Source organism: Coregonus lavaretus (assembly GCF_964263955.1).
Source record: "Coregonus lavaretus genome assembly, contig: HAP1_SCAFFOLD_453, whole genome shotgun sequence".
Classification (NCBI taxonomy): Eukaryota; Metazoa; Chordata; class Actinopteri; order Salmoniformes; family Salmonidae; genus Coregonus; species Coregonus lavaretus.
Genome location: NW_028160499.1, coordinates 169,114 through 187,076, shown reverse-complemented (window position 1 = coordinate 187,076; position 17,963 = coordinate 169,114). Strand labels below are relative to the sequence as shown.

The 17,963-nt window shown below is 48.7% G+C and overlaps 3 long non-coding RNA genes across 3 annotated transcripts; all 3 read left to right on the top strand.

Annotated features, from left to right (window-relative positions):
* Positions 1-10,954: 10,954 nt before the first annotated feature.
* LOC311121737 lies at positions 10,955-12,890 on the top strand. The gene is made up of 4 exons (XR_014612341.1): positions 10,955-11,192; positions 12,170-12,258; positions 12,511-12,657; positions 12,778-12,890. It is a non-coding gene; the product is annotated as an uncharacterized lncRNA (long non-coding RNA).
* A 50-nt stretch (positions 12,891-12,940) lies between these two features.
* LOC311121736 lies at positions 12,941-13,541 on the top strand. Its single transcript, XR_014612340.1, has 3 exons — positions 12,941-13,166; positions 13,291-13,384; positions 13,475-13,541. It is a non-coding gene; the product is annotated as an uncharacterized lncRNA (long non-coding RNA).
* A 308-nt stretch (positions 13,542-13,849) lies between these two features.
* On the top strand, positions 13,850-14,657 carry LOC311121735. Its single transcript, XR_014612339.1, has 4 exons — positions 13,850-13,898; positions 13,990-14,161; positions 14,295-14,422; positions 14,549-14,657. It is a non-coding gene; the product is annotated as an uncharacterized lncRNA (long non-coding RNA).
* Positions 14,658-17,963: the final 3,306 nt, after the last annotated feature.

The window sequence follows — 17,963 nt, the reverse complement described above, 5'->3', positions numbered from 1 at the left end:
GTCTGTGATGGCACTGAGGTGCAGGGTCAGGGAACCAGGGAAGACCAGTAAGCACTGAGGTGCAGGGTCAGGGAACCAGGGAAGACCAGTCTGCGATGGCACTGAGGTGCAGGGTCAGGGAACCAGGGAAGACCAGTCTGCGATGGCACTGAGGTGCAGGGTCAGGGAACCAGGGAAGACCAGTCTGCGATGGCACTGAGGTGCAGGGTCAGACAGCCAGGGAAGACCAGTCTGTGATGGCACTGAGGTGCAGTGTCAGGGAACCAGGGAAGACCAGTCTGTGATGGCGCTGAGGTGCAGGGTCAGGGAACCAGGGAAGACCAGTCTGTGATGGCACTGAGGTGCAGGGTCAGGGAACCAGGGAAGACCAGTCAGCACTGAGGTGCAGGGTCAGGGAACCAGGGAAGACCAGTCTGTGACGGCACTGAGGTGCAGGGTCAGGGAACCAGGGAAGACCAGTCAGCACTGAGGTGCAGGGTCAGGGAACCAGGGAAGACCAGTCTGTGATGGCACTGAGGTGCAGGGTCAGGGAACCAGGGAAGACCAGTCAGCACTGAGGTGCAGGGTCAGGGAACCAGGGAAGACCAGTCTGTGATGGCACTGAGGTGCAGGGTCAGGCAGCCAGGGAAGACCAGTCAGCACTGAGGTGCAGGGTCAGGGAACCAGGGAAGACCAGTCTGCGATGGCACTGAGGTGCAGGGTCAGGGAACCAGGGAAGACCAGTCTGTGATGGCACTGAGGTGCAGGGTCAGGGAACCAGGGAAGACCAGTCAGCACTGAGGTGCAGGGTCAGGGAACCAGGGAAGACCAGTCTGCGATGGCACTGAGGTGCAGGGTCAGGGAACCAGGGAAGACCAGTCTGCGATGGCACTGAGGTGCAGGGTCAGGCAGCCAGGGAAGACCAGTCTGCGATGGCACTGAGGTGCAGGGTCAGGGAACCAGGGAAGACCAGTCTGTGATGGCACTGAGGTGCAGGGTCAGGGAACCAGGGAAGACCAGTCTGTGATGGCACTGAGGTGCAGGGTCAGGGAACCAGGGAAGACCAGTCTGTGATGGCACTGAGGTGCAGGGTCAGGGAACCAGGGAAGGCCAGTCAGCACTGAGGTGCAGGGTCAGGGAACCAGGGAAGACCAGTCAGCACTGAGGTGCAGGGTCAGGGAACCAGGGAAGACCAGTCTGTGATGGAGCAGAGGTGCAGGGTCAGGGAACCAGGGAAGACCAGTCTGTGATGGAGCAGAGGTGCAGGGTCAGGGAACCAGGGAAGACCAGTCTGTGATGGAGCAGAGGTGCAGGGTCAGGGAACCAGGGAAGGCCAGTCTGTGATGGAGCAGAGGTGCAGGGTCAGGGAACCAGGGAAGACCAGTCTGTGATGGCGCTGAGGTGCAGGGTCAGGGAACCAGGGAAGACCAGTCTGTGATGGAGCAGAGGTGCAGGGTCAGGGAACCAGGGAAGACCAGTCTGTGATGGAGCAGAGGTGCAGGGTCAGGGAACCAGGGAAGACCAGTCTGTGATGGAGCAGAGGTGCAGGGTCAGGGAACCAGGGAAGACCAGTCAGCACTGAGGTGCAGGGTCAGGCAGCCAGGGAAGACCAGTCAGCACTGAGGTGCAGGGTCAGGGAACCAGGGAAGACCAGTCAGCACTGAGGTGCAGGGTCAGGGAACCAGGGAAGACCAGTCAGCACTGAGGTGCAGGGTCAGGGAACCAGGGAAGACCAGTCTGTGATGGCACTGAGGTGCAGGGTCAGGGAACCAGGGAAGACCAGTCAGCACTGAGGTGAAGGGTCAGGGAACCAGGGAAGACCAATCTGTGATGGCACTGAGGTGCAGGGTCAGGGAACCAGGGAAGACCAGTCTGTGATGGCACTGAGGTGCAGGGTCAGGGAACCAGGGAAGACCAGTCTGCGATGGCACTGAGGTGCAGGGTCAGGGAACCAGGGAAGACCAGTCTGCGATGGCACTGAGGTGCAGGGTCAGGGAACCAGGGAAGACCAGTCTGTGATGGCACTGAGGTGCAGGGTCAGGCAGCCAGGGAAGACCAGTCTGCGATGGCACTGAGGTGCAGGGTCAGGGAACCAGGGAAGACCAGTCTGCGATGGCACTGAGGTGCAGGGTCAGGGAACCAGGGAAGACCAGTCTGCGATGGCACTGAGGTGCAGGGTCAGGGAACCAGGGAAGACCAGTCTGTGATGGCACTGAGGTGCAGGGTCAGACAGCCAGGGAAGACCAGTCTGTGATGGCACTGAGGTGCAGGGTCAGGGAACCAGGGAAGACCAGTCTGTGATGGCACTGAGGTGCAGGGTAAGGGAACCAGGGAAGACCAGTCTGCGATGGCACTGAGGTGCAGGGTCAGGGAACCAGGGAAGACCAGTCTGTGATGGCACTGAGGTGCAGGGTCAGGGAACCAGGGAAGACCAGTCTGTGATGGCACTGAGGTGCAGGGTAAGGGAACCAGGGAAGACCAGTCTGCGATGGCACTGAGGTGCAGGGTCAGGGAACCAGGGAAGACCAGTCTGTGATGGCACTGAGGTGCAGGGTCAGACAGCCAGGGAAGACCAGTCTGTGATGGCACTGAGGTGCAGGGTCAGGGAACCAGGGAAGACCAGTCTGCGATGGCACTGAGGTGCAGGGTCAGGGAACCAGGGAAGACCAGTCTGCGATGGCACTGAGGTGCAGGGTCAGGGAACCAGGGAAGACCAGTCTGTGATGGCACTGAGGTGCAGGGTCAGACAGCCAGGGAAGACCAGTCTGTGATGGCACTGAGGTGCAGGGTCAGGGAACCAGGGAAGACCAGTCTGTGATGGCACTGAGGTGCAGGGTCAGGGAACCAGGGAAGACCAGTCAGCACTGAGGTGCAGGTTCAGGGAACCAGGGAAGACCAGTCTGCGATGGCACTGAGGTGCAGGGTCAGGGAACCAGGGAAGACCAGTCAGCACTGAGGTGCAGGGTCAGGGAACCAGGGAAGACCAGTCTGTGATGGCGCTGAGGTGCAGGGTCAGGGAACCAGGGAAGACCAGTCAGCACTGAGGTGCAGGGTCAGGGAACCAGGGAAGACCAGTCTGTGATGGCACTGAGGTGCAGGGTCAGGGAACCAGGGAAGACCAGTCTGTGATGGCACTGAGGTGCAGGGTAAGGGAACCAGGGAAGACCAGTCAGCACTGAGGTGCAGGGTCAGGGAACCAGGGAAGACCAGTCTGTGATGGCACTGAGGTGCAGGGTAAGGGAACCAGGGAAGACCAGTCAGCACTGAGGTGCAGGGTCAGGGAACCAGGGAAGACCAGTCTGTGATGGCACTGAGGTGCAGGGTCAGGGAACCAGGGAAGACCAGTCTGTGATGGCACTGAGGTGCAGGGTCAGGGAACCAGGGAAGACCAGTCTGTGATGGCACTGAGGTGCAGGGTCAGGGAACCAGGGAAGACCAGTCAGCACTGAGGTGCAGGGTCAGGGAACCAGGGAAGACCAGTCTGCGATGGCACTGAGGTGCAGGGTCAGGGAACCAGGGAAGACCAGTCAGCACTGAGGTGCAGGGTCAGGGAACCAGGGAAGACCAGTCTGTGATGGCACTGAGGTGCAGGGTCAGGGAACCAGGGAAGACCAGTCAGCACTGAGGTGCAGGGTCAGGGAACCAGGGAAGACCAGTCTGTGATGGCACTGAGGTGCAGGGTCAGGGAACCAGGGAAGACCAGTCTGTGATGGCACTGAGGTGCAGGGTCAGGCAGCCAGGGAAGACCAGTCTGCGATGGCACTGAGGTGCAGGGTCAGGGAACCAGGGAAGACCAGTCAGCACTGAGGTGCAGGGTCAGGGAACCAGGGAAGACCAGTCAGCACTGAGGTGCAGGGTCAGGGAACCAGGGAAGACCAGTCTGTGATGGCACTGAGGTGCAGGGTAAGGGAACCAGGGAAGACCAGTCTGTGATGGCACTGAGGTGCAGGGTCAGGGAACCAGGGAAGACCAGTCAGCACTGAGGTGCAGGGTCAGGGAACCAGGGAAGACCAGTCTGTGATGGCACTGAGGTGCAGGGTAAGGGAACCAGGGAAGACCAGTCAGCACTGAGGTGCAGGGTCAGGGAACCAGGGAAGACCAGTCTGTGATGGCACTGAGGTGCAGGGTCAGGGAACCAGGGAAGACCAGTCTGTGATGGCACTGAGGTGCAGGGTCAGGGAACCAGGGAAGACCAGTCTGTGATGGCACTGAGGTGCAGGGTCAGGGAACCAGGGAAGACCAGTCAGCACTGAGGTGCAGGGTCAGGGAACCAGGGAAGACCAGTCTGCGATGGCACTGAGGTGCAGGGTCAGGGAACCAGGGAAGACCAGTCAGCACTGAGGTGCAGGGTCAGGGAACCAGGGAAGACCAGTCTGTGATGGCACTGAGGTGCAGGGTCAGGGAACCAGGGAAGACCAGTCAGCACTGAGGTGCAGGGTCAGGGAACCAGGGAAGACCAGTCTGTGATGGCACTGAGGTGCAGGGTCAGGGAACCAGGGAAGACCAGTCTGTGATGGCACTGAGGTGCAGGGTCAGGCAGCCAGGGAAGACCAGTCTGCGATGGCACTGAGGTGCAGGGTCAGGGAACCAGGGAAGACCAGTCAGCACTGAGGTGCAGGGTCAGGGAACCAGGGAAGACCAGTCAGCACTGAGGTGCAGGGTCAGGGAACCAGGGAAGACCAGTCTGTGATGGCACTGAGGTGCAGGGTAAGGGAACCAGGGAAGACCAGTCTGTGATGGCACTGAGGTGCAGGGTCAGGGAACCAGGGAAGACCAGTCAGCACTGAGGTGCAGGGTCAGGGAACCAGGGAAGACCAGTCTGCGATGGCACTGAGGTGCAGGGTCAGGGAACCAGGGAAGACCAGTCTGCGATGGCACTGAGGTGCAGGGTCAGGGAACCAGGAAAGACCAGTCAGCACTGAGGTGAACTTTTGCAGATGCAACGCTTTATTCTCTCTGTGCAACAAACACTGGACAAACCAGAAGCTTCAAAGATTAAAATTATTTTAAGGCAGTCTGACAAACCTCTAAAGTTGATTTCCGAACTGTATCAAGGGTTGCACGTTGGCATTGTCATGCTGAAACAGGAAAGGGCCTTCCCCAAAGTTAAATAAAGGTTCAATAAATAAATATAAATAAAAACAGATATTACACACCCAATTCAGGCATAATTTCCTGGCTGTGATTAAACTCACAACGCAAAGTCCCCTGGGGTAACAGCACAACATCTGACTGAGAATCAACACATTTACCAACATTAAAAAGCAAAGAAAGTTCTGTAGAAAGATAAACACACTAGCAGATGCCTATCTTTGAAATGCTACTATACATGACCAAAAGTATGTGGAAACCTTCTCTTTAAACATCTCATTCCAAATTCATAGGCATTAATATGGAGTTGGTCGCCCCTTTGCTGCTATAACAGCCTCCACTGTTCTGGGAAGGCTTTCCACTAGATGTTGGAACATTGCTGCGGGGACTTGCTTCCATTCAGCCACAAGAGCATTAGTGAGGTCAGGCAATGATGTTGGGCGATTAGGCCTGGCTCGCAGTCGGCATTCCAATTCATCCCAAAGGTGTCTAATGAAGTTGAGGTCAGGGCTCTGTGCAGGCCAGTCAAGTTCTTCCACACCGATATTGACAAACCATTTCTGTATGGACCTCGCTTTGTGCACGGGGGCATTGTCATGCTGAAACAGGAAAGGGCCTTTACAAACTGTAGCCACAAAGTTGGAAGCACAGAATCGTCTAGAATGTCATTGTATGTTGTAGCGTTAAGATTTCCCTTCACTGGAACTAAGGTGCCTAGCCCGAACCATGAAAAACAGCCCCAGACCATTATTCCTCCTCCACCAAACTTTATAGTTGGCACTATGCATTGGGGCAGGTAGCGTTCTCCTGGCATCCACCAAACCCAGATTCGTCCGTCGGACTGCTAGATGGTGGAGTGTGATTCATCACTCCAGAGAACGCGTTTCCACTGCTCCAGAGTCCAATGTTGGCAAGCCTTACACCACTCCAGCCGACGCATGGCATTGCGCATGGTGATCTTAGGCTTGTGTGCGGCTGCCGGGCAGCTCTAGCAGGGCAGAAATTTGACGAACTGACTTGTTGGGAAGGTGGCATCCTATGACGGTGCCACGTTGAAAGTCACTGAGCTCTTCAGTAAGGCCATTCTACTGCCAATGTTTGTCTATGGAGATTACATGGCTGTGTGCTCGATTATATACACCTGTCAGCAACGGGTGTGGCTGAACTAGCCGAATCCACTAATTTGAAGGGGTGTCCACATACTTCTGTATAGTGTAGGTTATACCTAATATTATATAGGCTACAGGCTTTGGTTTTTCCATTTATATTTCGAGGTTGGACGTTAGCACGTTGGCACATGGGTCGCACCGATTGGTTTCACCTCATTGGTCAGTATGTGTTGCACCTGTGCTGGTTTGTCCGTCTCGTTAGTGGGAAGGTGTTTCACCTGTGCTGTCCCAGTTGATATTTAAGAGTGGCTGGCCCAGTGCTCCAGTTGTCTTGAGAGATGTGGAGGGTCAACACCTTTAGTTGTCTTGAGAGATGTGGAGGGTCAACACCTTTAGTTGTCTTGAGAGATGTGGAGGGTCAACACCTTTAGTTGTGTTGAGAGATGTGGAGGGTCAACACCTTTAGTTGGCTCTCCCTATTTGATTTATTTAAAAAATACAATCATTTTTCTGATCTTCCCTGTTTTTGTTTTGCTCCACTTTATGGTTTGCTTCCGGTCTTTATTTATATATTTAAGTTTGGTGTGGCTTTTTCTTTTGTTTTCTTCTTCTTGGTCACATTTAGTGGTGGGTGTCTGTTAGGTCCCAGTAGTTGTTGCTAGTCAACCTCCAGTGGACCCCCCCATGACTGTCTTTCAGAACCCCTCCTAAAACCCCACCTGTTTCGTTTTGGTTGTGGTCAGTGACTATTTGTTAGTTCCCCTTCTGTTTGAGCGACATTTTAGGTTTTCTTGCTGTGGAACATAACAAAATGGGAGCTCGTCCAGGATCTTGTTTCCCATGAGTATGGTAGTCACTTCAAACACCTACTCTGAAGCTCTGCTGTGGCCCGATATTTGAGTATTAAAAATACACTTTTGTGGTACAGTTTCTGTCACTGACATTTACCCTGAGGGGTTACAAGATTGGTGGAATCATTTACCCTGAGGGGTTACAAGATTGGTGGAATCATTTTGAGGGAGCTGCAACTAAACGGCAAAGTTGGAAACAGAAATTAGAGCACAAGGAAAAGGAACAGGAACGTGAGGATGAGATTAGGAGAGCCACTCCGAATCCAGTCAGGCCGTCCTGCACCCTCAACAGAGGTTGATCTTGGTCGGAACAGCCAACTTGTACCGCCTTTCAACGAATGGGAGCTGGATGTACAGTATATTTTACTCTGAGTGGATTCCAACATCCCTAAAATGTCTGTGAGACATTTGGTCACTGCCCCTCCAAAGTGTTCTTGTGGGAAATGCTCAAAGTGTACGGCGCTTTATCTCTTTAGATCAGATTTTGTTAAAGCTGCTATTCTTCAGGCATACGAGTTGAGGAGAGTTGGTCCCAGAGGCATACAGACAACAGTTCTGTTAATTACAAAAGACAGAATCACAAAGCCATGTTGCGTTGGCAAGGGAACAAGCATGTCTTTTACATCGGTGGTGTGGTTCTCAAGAGATCGAGGTTCTTGAGGATTGAAAGACTTGCCTTGATGAAAGGGTTGCTACCTACATTTATGAGCACAAGGATCTCACTCTTGAGACAGCTGCAGTTCTGGCAGATGAGTTTGTGTTGACACATAAAACTACCTTCACAAACAAAGCACCCAGTAGCTATCCCTACGCAAAAAGCAATCCGAGAAGTCACCTACTACAAGGTTTCAGTCTTTTTCTACAGATAAGGATCGGCAGAAAACTGTTTTTTTCGTAACCGCCAGTTTGTCATTACTGCCGTGAGAAATTACACATTGTTTCTCAGTGTCTTAAGTTGAAACAGAAAAATGAGAGAGAAAAAGCAGTTTGTTCTTGTGGGAGCACTCCAGCCCATTAAGTCTCTGGTTGGTGGATCTCCTAAACAGCATTCTGGATCAGATGTGTATGGGTTGGTGTCTCTGCAGAGTGGCGATGCTGTTAAGCAGATGTGTATGGGTTGGTGTCTCTGCAGAGTGGTGATGCTGTTAAGCAGATGTGTATGGGTTGGTGTCTCTGCAGAGTGGTGATGCTGTTAAGCAGATGTGTATGGGTTGGTGTCTCTGCAGAGTGGCGATGCTGTTAAGTAGATGTGTATGGGTTGGTGTCTCTGCAGAGTGGTGATGCTGTTAAGCAGATGTGTATGGGTTGGTGTCTCTGCAGAGTGGCGATGCTGTTAAGCAGATGTGTATGGGTTGGTGTCTCTGCAGAGTGGCGATGCTGTTAAGTAGATGTGTATGGGTTGGTGTCTCTGGAGAGTGGCGATGCTGTTAAGCAGATGTGTATGGGTTGGTGTCTCTGCAGAGTGGTGATGCTGTTAAGTAGATGTGTATGGGTTGGTGTCTCTGCAGAGTGGCGATGCTGTTAAGCAGATGTGTATGGGTTGGTGTCTCTGCAGAGTGGCGATGCTGTTAAGTAGATGTGTATGGGTTGGTGTCTCTGCAGAGTGGCGATGCTGTTAAGCAGATGTGTATGGGTTGGTGTCTCTGCAGAGTGGCGATGCTGTTAAGCAGATGTGTATGGGTTGGTGTCTCTGCAGAGTGGCGATGCTGTTAAGCAGATGTGTATGGGTTGGTGTCTCTGCAGAGTGGCGATGCTGTTAAGCAGATGTGTATGGGTTGGTGTCTCTGCAGAGTGATGCTGTTAAGCAGATGTGTATGGGTTGGTGTCTCTGCAGAGTGGCGATGCTGTTAAGTAGATGTGTATGGGTTGGTGTCTCTGCAGAGTGGCGATGCTGTTAAGCAGATGTGTATGGGTTGGTGTCTCTGCAGAGTGGTGATGCTGTTAAGTAGATGTGTATGGGTTGGTGTCTCTGCAGAGTGGCGATGCTGTTAAGCAGATGTGTATGGGTTGGTGTCTCTGCAGAGTGGCGATGCTGTTAAGTAGATGTGTATGGGTTGGTGTCTCTGCAGAGTGGCGATGCTGTTAAGCAGATGTGTATGGGTTGGTGTCTCTGCAGAGTGGCGATGCTGTTAAGCAGATGTGTATGGGTTGGTGTCTCTGCAGAGTGGCGATGCTGTTAAGTAGATGTGTATGGGTTGGTGTCTCTGCAGAGTGGCGATGCTGTTAAGCAGCTGGTAAATATACTGCGAGACACTTGGGCAGCCCAGTCCTTCATGTTGGAGGGTGTTTTGCCTTTGTCTGACACTTCAGCAACTGGTTACAGTGTGTTAGTACAAGGCGTGAAGGGGGTCTCATTATTTAATTTTTTATAGTATTTTTAACTTTTATTTTGACAGGGAAAACATATTGAGACCCATGAGACCAAATGTGCCCTGTATAAAACAATATAAAATACACATTAAACACTATATATATATAATGTATATACACTGCTCAAAAAAACAAAAGGGAACACTAAAATAACACATCCTAGATCTGAATGAATGAAATAATCTTATTAAATACTTTTTTCTTTACATAGTTGAATGTGCTGACAACAAAATCACACAAAAATTATCAATGGAAATCAAATTTATCAACCCATGGAGGTCTGGATTTGGAGTCACCCTCAAAATTAAAGTGGAAAACCACACTACAGGCTGATCCAACTTTGATGTAATGTCCTTAAAACAAGTCAAAATGAGGCTCAGTAGTGTGTGTGGCCTCCACGTGCCTGTATGACCTCCCTACAACGCCTGGGCATGCTCCTGATGAGGTGGCGGATGGTCTCCTGAGGGATCTCCTCCCAGACCTGGACTAAAGCATCCGCCAACTCCTGGACAGTCTGTGGTGCAACGTGGCGTTGGTGGATGGAGCGAGACATGATGTCCCAGATGTGCTCAATTGGATTCAGGTCTGGGGAACGGGCGGGCCAGTCCATAGCATCAATGCCTTCCTCTTGCAGGAACTGCTGACACACTCCAGCCACATGAGGTCTAGCATTGTCTTGCATTAGGAGGAACCCAGGGCCAACCGCACCAGCATATGGTCTCACAAGGGGTCTGAGGATCTCATCTCGGTACCTAATGGCAGTCAGGCTACCTCTGGCGAGCACATGGAGGGCTGTGCGGCCCCCCAAAGAAATGCCACCCCACACCATGACTGACCCACCGCCAAACCGGTCATGCTGGAGGATGTTGCAGGCAGCAGAACGTTCTCCACGGCGTCTCCAGACTCTATCACGTCTGTCACATGTGCTCAGTGTGAACCTGCTTTCATCTGTGAAGAGCACAGGGCGCCAGTGGCGAATTTGCCAATCTTGGTGTTCTCTGGCAAATGCCAAACGTCCTGCACGGTGTTGGGCTGTAAGCACAACCCCCACCTGTGGACGTCGGGCCCTCATACCACCCTCATGGAGTCTGTTTCTGACCGTTTGAGCAGACACATGCACATTTGTGGCCTGCTGGAGGTCATTTTGCAGGGCTCTGGCAGTGCTCCTCCTGCTCCTCTTTGCACAAAGGCGGAGGTAGCAGTCCTGCTGCTGGGTTGTTGCCCTCCTACGGCCTCCTCCACGTCTCCTGATGTACTGGCCTGTCTCCTGGTAGCGCCTCCATGCTCTGGACACTACGCTGACAGACACAGCAAACCTTCTTGCCACAGCTCGCATTGATGTGCCATCCTGGATGAGCTGCAGTACCTGAGCCACTTGTGTGGGTTGTAGACTCCGTCTCATGCTACCACTAGAGTGAAAGCACCGCCAGCATTCAAAAGTGACCAAAACGTCAGCCAGGAAGCATAGGAACTGAGAAGTGGTCTGTGGTCACCACCTGCAAAACCAGTCCTTTATTGGGGGTGTCTTGCTAATTGCCTACACAGTAAAAAATGGGGTGTTAATATTTCAGAGTAAAGTTATTTTAACCCAGATAGAGTATTTTCAACATTTTTGAGAGTAAAGTTGCTCTATCAGTGGAGTTAAAAGTGAGTGTAAAAATCTGCAGATACGCAGTGACAATTTCAACTCTACAGCAGTGATGAATACCCGCCACTCTGCTTTGCTGAAGTTTGGCACGTACGTTGGTGGAGGAAGATTGCGAAGGAGTAGCTAGGCCACAGATATTGCTAGGTAAGTTACATCCCCGTTTTTTCAACACCAAACCGGTATTTTTTAACTTTACATAATTTTAGAGTTGTGCTGATGTCAAGGTCATATTTTAAGTTACGAGTTCCATGCGGCGGTCCCCCTTGCAGTGAGCTCGTCATCAGCCAGCTAAATTAGCTTGTAAGTTCAGATGGTTGACAGTAATAACTGTTATATGATATACCCATGGAATATGTTTGATATTTTTGTGAATGGCTTGCTGTTTCATATGGCTAAAAATAGGTAACGTTAACTTAGCTAATCAGTTCGTTTGAAGGACACCACCGTTTGGCATGAGCGCAGATTGTGCTTGTCATGCGGTTAGCTAGCTTGCAATCAGTATCGGTAACTGTCTTTCTTTGTGTTGCAATATTTTCACGAATGAAGTTTGTCAGAATGGTAAATACGTAATATAACGTTCGCTAACAACAAAACATTTATACAGATAGTATTGTTAGCTAACGTTATTGTATAGCTTCCCAGGCTTCCTTACACTAACGTTAACTGTTTTTTATAAAGCTATATATAACGGTAATGTTAGCATGCTTCTGATAGTTAGCCAGCTAATGTTGGTGTTATAAAACGATAACTTAGATCACTGATTTGCATGACGGGTTTGTTTAACATTGCTTAACCATTTTAATGGTTAGCTACTGTTCGAACTAAAATGGCTAATGAGCTAGCTAACTTTGACACATAGCTAGTTATTTGGTAGCTAATGGGACAATGTGCCTCTAAACTTGAACTAGCCTACACCCATTTGCTGCAGAAAATGGCAGCTTAACGTTATATTCAACCAGCACAACTTTGTCTACTTCAGCCTTTGTAATTGCAGTGTAACGTCTAAGTAATGCATAGTGCATTGCGTAGCTAGTACTACTGAGATAAATGGATAGTTAGCTAACGCTTAGTTGAACCAGCACTAAATGATGATTTTGAATATATATTTTCTTTGTTAACAGAGGCAAAATGCTGTTGCGTGTTCAGCTCGGGGAAGAGCAGAAATACGTCAAGCTGTCTGAGCTGACATTCAATGCTTTCTTGAAAGAAGGTAGGTATAATAGGTTAAAGCAATACATATCACCCTAATGACAAAATAATACAGCATTAAGCTATTATCTTATGATATCTATTTAGGTCTATAGTCATTTCTGCTGTGCTTTATATTTTCAGTAACATAAAATCAGGTGCAGATCCTTGTCTTTCATCATTTTGTGAACACATGAGGCAACCTTAAGTATGAACTTGGATTCTTGTGAGAAGGGAATGCATGTTTTTCTTTTTTTTCTTCTTTTTTTAACAGTGTGTCTAAAATTCAACATACCAGAAAGCAGAAAGCCAGACATTAAGGTGTATGACCAGTCTGACACAGAAGTTGACTCAGATGTTTTTGAAGAATTAGTAAAGGAGTCACCTGGAACTTTCAGAATCATGCTGGGCAATGGACTTGGTATTCATTCATTCAATTAGTTTTTTAGTTTAAAGGCCAGAATGAGAACCTTTATTGTCTTAAAAATAACAGTTTATTGTAATATGTTTCTATGTTTTGCACAAATTTCATAATGAACAGATACCTCTCATTCATCATCATGCTCGGGTACATCTGATGACACCATCATTCTGAATTTCACTGTGTGTGACGATGTTGAAGAAGTAGCGGCTGGCGAAGGAAGCCAGCCTAAAAGGCCACCACATAAACTATGAGGCAAAAGCAGTAAGTGGTGAACATTGCTGTTAAGTCCAATCTGAATGTTGTTTCATCATGTGACAGCATTACATATTGTTTTACAATTACGGAAAGCACATTTCTTTCCACCTATAGCTGATTGAAAAAATCCTAACATCAAAGCCTGGTGGTGAACGCATTATGCAAGAGTATGGAAAAACCAAATCTCTGACAGATGCCACCAGAAGACAGATGATCAACATACTTGCTGCTGAGATGACAGAAACACATGGGTAAGCATTAAGCATATAGATGGGCTGTAAAGAAACATTGTTATTATTTTCCGGTTATTAATTATGTAAAATGTGTTGTGCAATATCAATTCAGTGTGATGTTAACTTTGAATTCATATGCTAGGACATCCCCCCCCAAAAGTGTCAGAGTGATGTATGCACAGGGGATAGTAGCTTTGTTTCCCTATCTAGAAGACCCATACTCACAACATGGATATGTAAGTAAATGGGTTATTGCAACATTATGCACATATTCACTCTATGAAATGGGAATAGTACTCCTTTATAATTTATTTATAATAATATAGGATCATTACTACGATCCGGAGAGTGGTTCCGGATACCTTGCATGGCGATTGAAGACCATACAAAGAATAACAGCAGAGGAAAGAGGTGCCTCAGTCAGCAAATCTCCTAAAGGTATGTTTTCTGATCAGTGACATGTAATTATAATGGTGACCTGTGAATTGTACAGAAAGGATTTCTTAACACTGTATTTTGTCTTAAGTTGGTGGGCCAGGCCGTGATCGTCAGCCCTTCACCTATGACAGAGAGCCATCTGATGAGGATGTGGAAGCAGCTATTGCTGTTTTGAGACACTCTGCTGATGAAAACACTGTCCGTGAGAAGATGAAAATGACCTTCATATATCGGCAAGCAATGGTCAACGATGAAGCCAAATCATCAGATGTCTTCTCGGTCTTCCCAAGATTTCTGGACACACCAGGACTGGTATGACAACTTAATTCACTGCATCACCAAAAATATCCAATGAAGAATAAGGTAACACTCATTATTTCTGTCTTTGTGTGTTACATTGCAGATAGAACAAGATTTCAGACTTCTGTTTGGTGAGGCCACAGCCAACAAATTCTTGGAGAAGTGGCCAACCACTTTCAAAGCAAAAGTAATAAAGGAAAGCCATGGACTTGTATCCACCACAGAACTCTTGGATTTGATGCGCAATGCTGAGTCAGCTGCTGAAGTTGAGAATGGTATGAATGAACTGTTTTACTTTTTATGTGGATAATGTAGGTGTGCATTATATGTCCATAATGGTGCAAGTTGTGAATAAGAATGTTATGCTACGGCACAATGTTAACCAGGTTTTTATTTACTTATTTGTAGGCTGGGACAGTGACATGTCTGCCATCTTGCTGCTGCTACATTTGCTACCACCATCTGCACAAGGTAGAAAGAGGCCGGGAAAGATGTCTGCATATCAAGCTGTAGATCAGCTCATCAGATTTCAAAAGGTATGCTTAACAGTTGTTTAAAATATATATTCCATCATCTCAATCTTGTGCACAGTTTGAGGTGATCTTATCTATTGTCAGAGGTTAGTCACCAAAACAATTCTGTTGAATGTGTTTTTTTTGTAGGTTGGAACCAGTGTGCAGCAGCATCTTGACAACATCACCCAAAGCAGTCAGCCCTACCTTCTCGCCCAGGGATCCACACAGAGCAGCATTCACTCCTACTTCATTGTGGTTGACAAGCATACTCTTCCATGCAAGGCAACAGGTTCAGTAGGAGCTTTTGACGAAGTCTTTAAAGCCCATTACGTATTTGGTACGTCATACAGTTCTTCCTTGAGCAGCTTTTTCACTTTTGTGCAAACAACCATCTATAACATCGACATGGGGGAAACAAAGGAGACTCCTAGAGTTGCTGAGTTGCGAGCAAGAATGGTGCGTTAGTTGAGATAAAACTATGAAGTGTTTTCTTTGCAAAAGTGACCATGGAAGTCCAAACAACCTTGTTAAGCACCTTAAGATAATTCATGGGCTATGTACAGGCAGGACTCTTTTTCTGAAATGTGGTCAAGAAGGATGCTCACGTTCTTTTGGTAGCTTTTCTGGTTTTAGAAAACATCTTAACAAGTGCCACGGAGAAAGTTTAGTAGATTCTATAGAAGATGATCTTTCAGACCCTCAAAGTACCGTCAACACCAGTAATATTTCTCATGTTGAAGTGTCGACTGAATGTTTAGAGGCTGAGTCAGAGTTATCTTCGCCATACATTGTAAATAGTTGTGCAGCTGTTATTTCTGATCTAAAGGCAGCAGGTGTTGGTCAAAGTACAGTAAATACTGTAGTGATTTCCATGGAAGAGATTGTTCAAGATATTCATCAGCATGCTAAAGAAACAGTGATAAAGCATGTATTTAGTAATGAAAGAATGTGAAGAACAGCGCCGGAAGAAGATGGCTGCCGTTTTACAGCCCTCTAACCAATTGTACTATTATGTGTGTTTTTCCGCGTTATTTGTAATTTATTTTGTACATAATGTTTATGCCATCGTCTCTTATAACCAAAGAGAGCTTCTGGATATCAGGACAGCGATTACTCACCTCGCGTTGGACGAACACTTTTTTTTCAACGAGGCGTTCGCGAAGGATATTCTACAGACTCCAGACAAGGCCCAGATCCCCGTCATTCGCGTGAGGAAGAGACGGAGATACCGTGGACGTAGGTCGGGGTGCCTTGTAAAGATCCGACGGCGAACGAGTAAACTGCCTCTCCCATCAATCCTATTAGCCAACGTTCAAGCTTTGGATAATAAAATGGACGATTTAAGATTACGGTTATCCTACCAACGGGACATTAAAAACTGTAATATCTTATGTTTCACGGAGTCGTGGCTGAATGACAACAATGACAACATTCAGCTAGCAGGCTATACGCTACATCGGCAGGACAGAACGGCAGACTCGGGTAAGACGAGGGGTGGCGGTCTCTGTATTTTTGTAAACAACAGCTGGTGCACAAAATCAAATACTAAGGAAGTCTCAAGGTTTTGCTCGCCTGAGGTAGAGTATCTTATGATAAGCTGTAGACCACACTATTTACCAAGAGAGTTTTCATCTATACTTTTCATAGCTGTCTATTTACCACCACAAACCAATGCTGGCATTAAGATTGCACTGAATGAGTTGTACAAGGCCATTAATCAACAGGAAAACGCTCATCCAGATGCAGCGCTCCTAGTAGCAGGGGACTTTAATGCAGGGAAACTTAAATCCGTTCTACCTCATTTCTACCAGCATGTTAAATGTGCAACCAGAGGGGAAAAAACTCTAGACCACCTTTACTCCACACACAGAGACGCATACAAAGCTCTCCCTCGCCCTCCATTTGGCAAATCTGACCATAACTCTATCCTCCTGATTCCTGCTTATAAGCAAAAACTGAAGCAGGAAGCACCAGTGACTCGGCTAATAAAAAAGTGGTCAGATGACGCAGATGCTAAGCTACAGGACTGTTTTGCTAGCACAGACTGGAACATGTTCAGGGATTCTTCAGACAGCATTGAGGAGTACACCACATCAGTCACTGGCTTCATCAATAAGTGCATCGATGATGTCGTCCCCACAGTGACCGTACGTACATACCCCAACCAGAAGCCATGGATTACAGGAAACATCCGCACTGAGCTAAAGGGTAGAGCTGCCGCTTTCAAGGAACGGGACTCTAACCCGGACGCTTATAAGAAATCCCGCTATGACCTCCGACGAACCATCAAACAGGCAAAGAGTCAATACAGGTCTAAGATTGAATCATACTACACTGGCTCTGACGCTCGTCGGATGTGGCAGGGCTTGAAAACTATTACAGACTACAAAGGGAAGCACAGCCGCGAGCTGCCCAGTGACACAAGCCTACCAGACGAGCTAAACCACTTCTATGCTCGCTTCGAGGCAAGCAACACTGAAGCATGCATGAGAGCACCAGCTGTTCCGGACGACTATGTGATCACGCTCTCCGTAGCCGATGTGAGTAAGACTTTTAAGCAGGTCAACATTCACAAGGCCGCAGGGCCAGACGGATTACCAGGACGTGTACTCCGAGCATGTGCTGACCAACTGGCAAGTGTCTTCACTGACATTTTCAACATGTCCCTGACTGAGTCTGTAATACCAACATGTTTCAAGCAGACCACCATAGTCCCCGTGCCCAAGAACTCTAAGATAACCTGCCTAAATGACTACCGACCCGTGGCACTGACGTCTGTAGCCATGAAGTGCTTTGAAAGACTGGTCATGGCTCACATCAACAGCATAATCCCAGAAACCCTAGACCCACTCCAATTTGCATACCGCCCCAACAGATCCACAGATGATGCAATCTCTATCGCACTCCACACTGCCCTTTCCCACCTGGACAAGAGGAACACCTACGTGAGAATGCTATTCATTGACTACAGCTCAGCATTCAACACCATAGTGCCCTCAAAGCTCATCACTAAGCTAAGGATCCTGGGACTAAACACCTCCCTCTGCAACTGGATCCTGGACTTCCTGACGGGCCGCCCCCAGGTGGTAAGGGTAGGTAACAACACATCTGCCACACTGATCCTCAACACGGGGGCCCCTCAGGGGTGCGTGCTCAGTCCCCTCCTGTACTCTCTGTTCACCCATGACTGCATGGCCAGGCACGACTCCAACACCATCATTAAGTTTGCCGACGACACAACAGTGGTAGGCCTGATCACCGACAACGATGAGACAGCCTATAGGGAGGAGGTCAGAGATCTGGCCGTGTGGTGCCAGGACAACAACCTCTCCCTCAACGTGACCAAGACAAAGGAGATTCGACGGGGCTGTAGTGGAACAGGTTGAGAGCTTCAAGTTCCTTGGTGTCCACATCACCAACGAACTATCATGGTCCAAACACACCAAGACAGTCGTGAAGAGGGCACGACAAAGCCTATTCCCCCTCAGGAGACTAAAAAGATTTGGCATGGGTCCTCAGATCCTCAAAAAATTCTACAGCTGCACCATCGAGAGCATCCTGA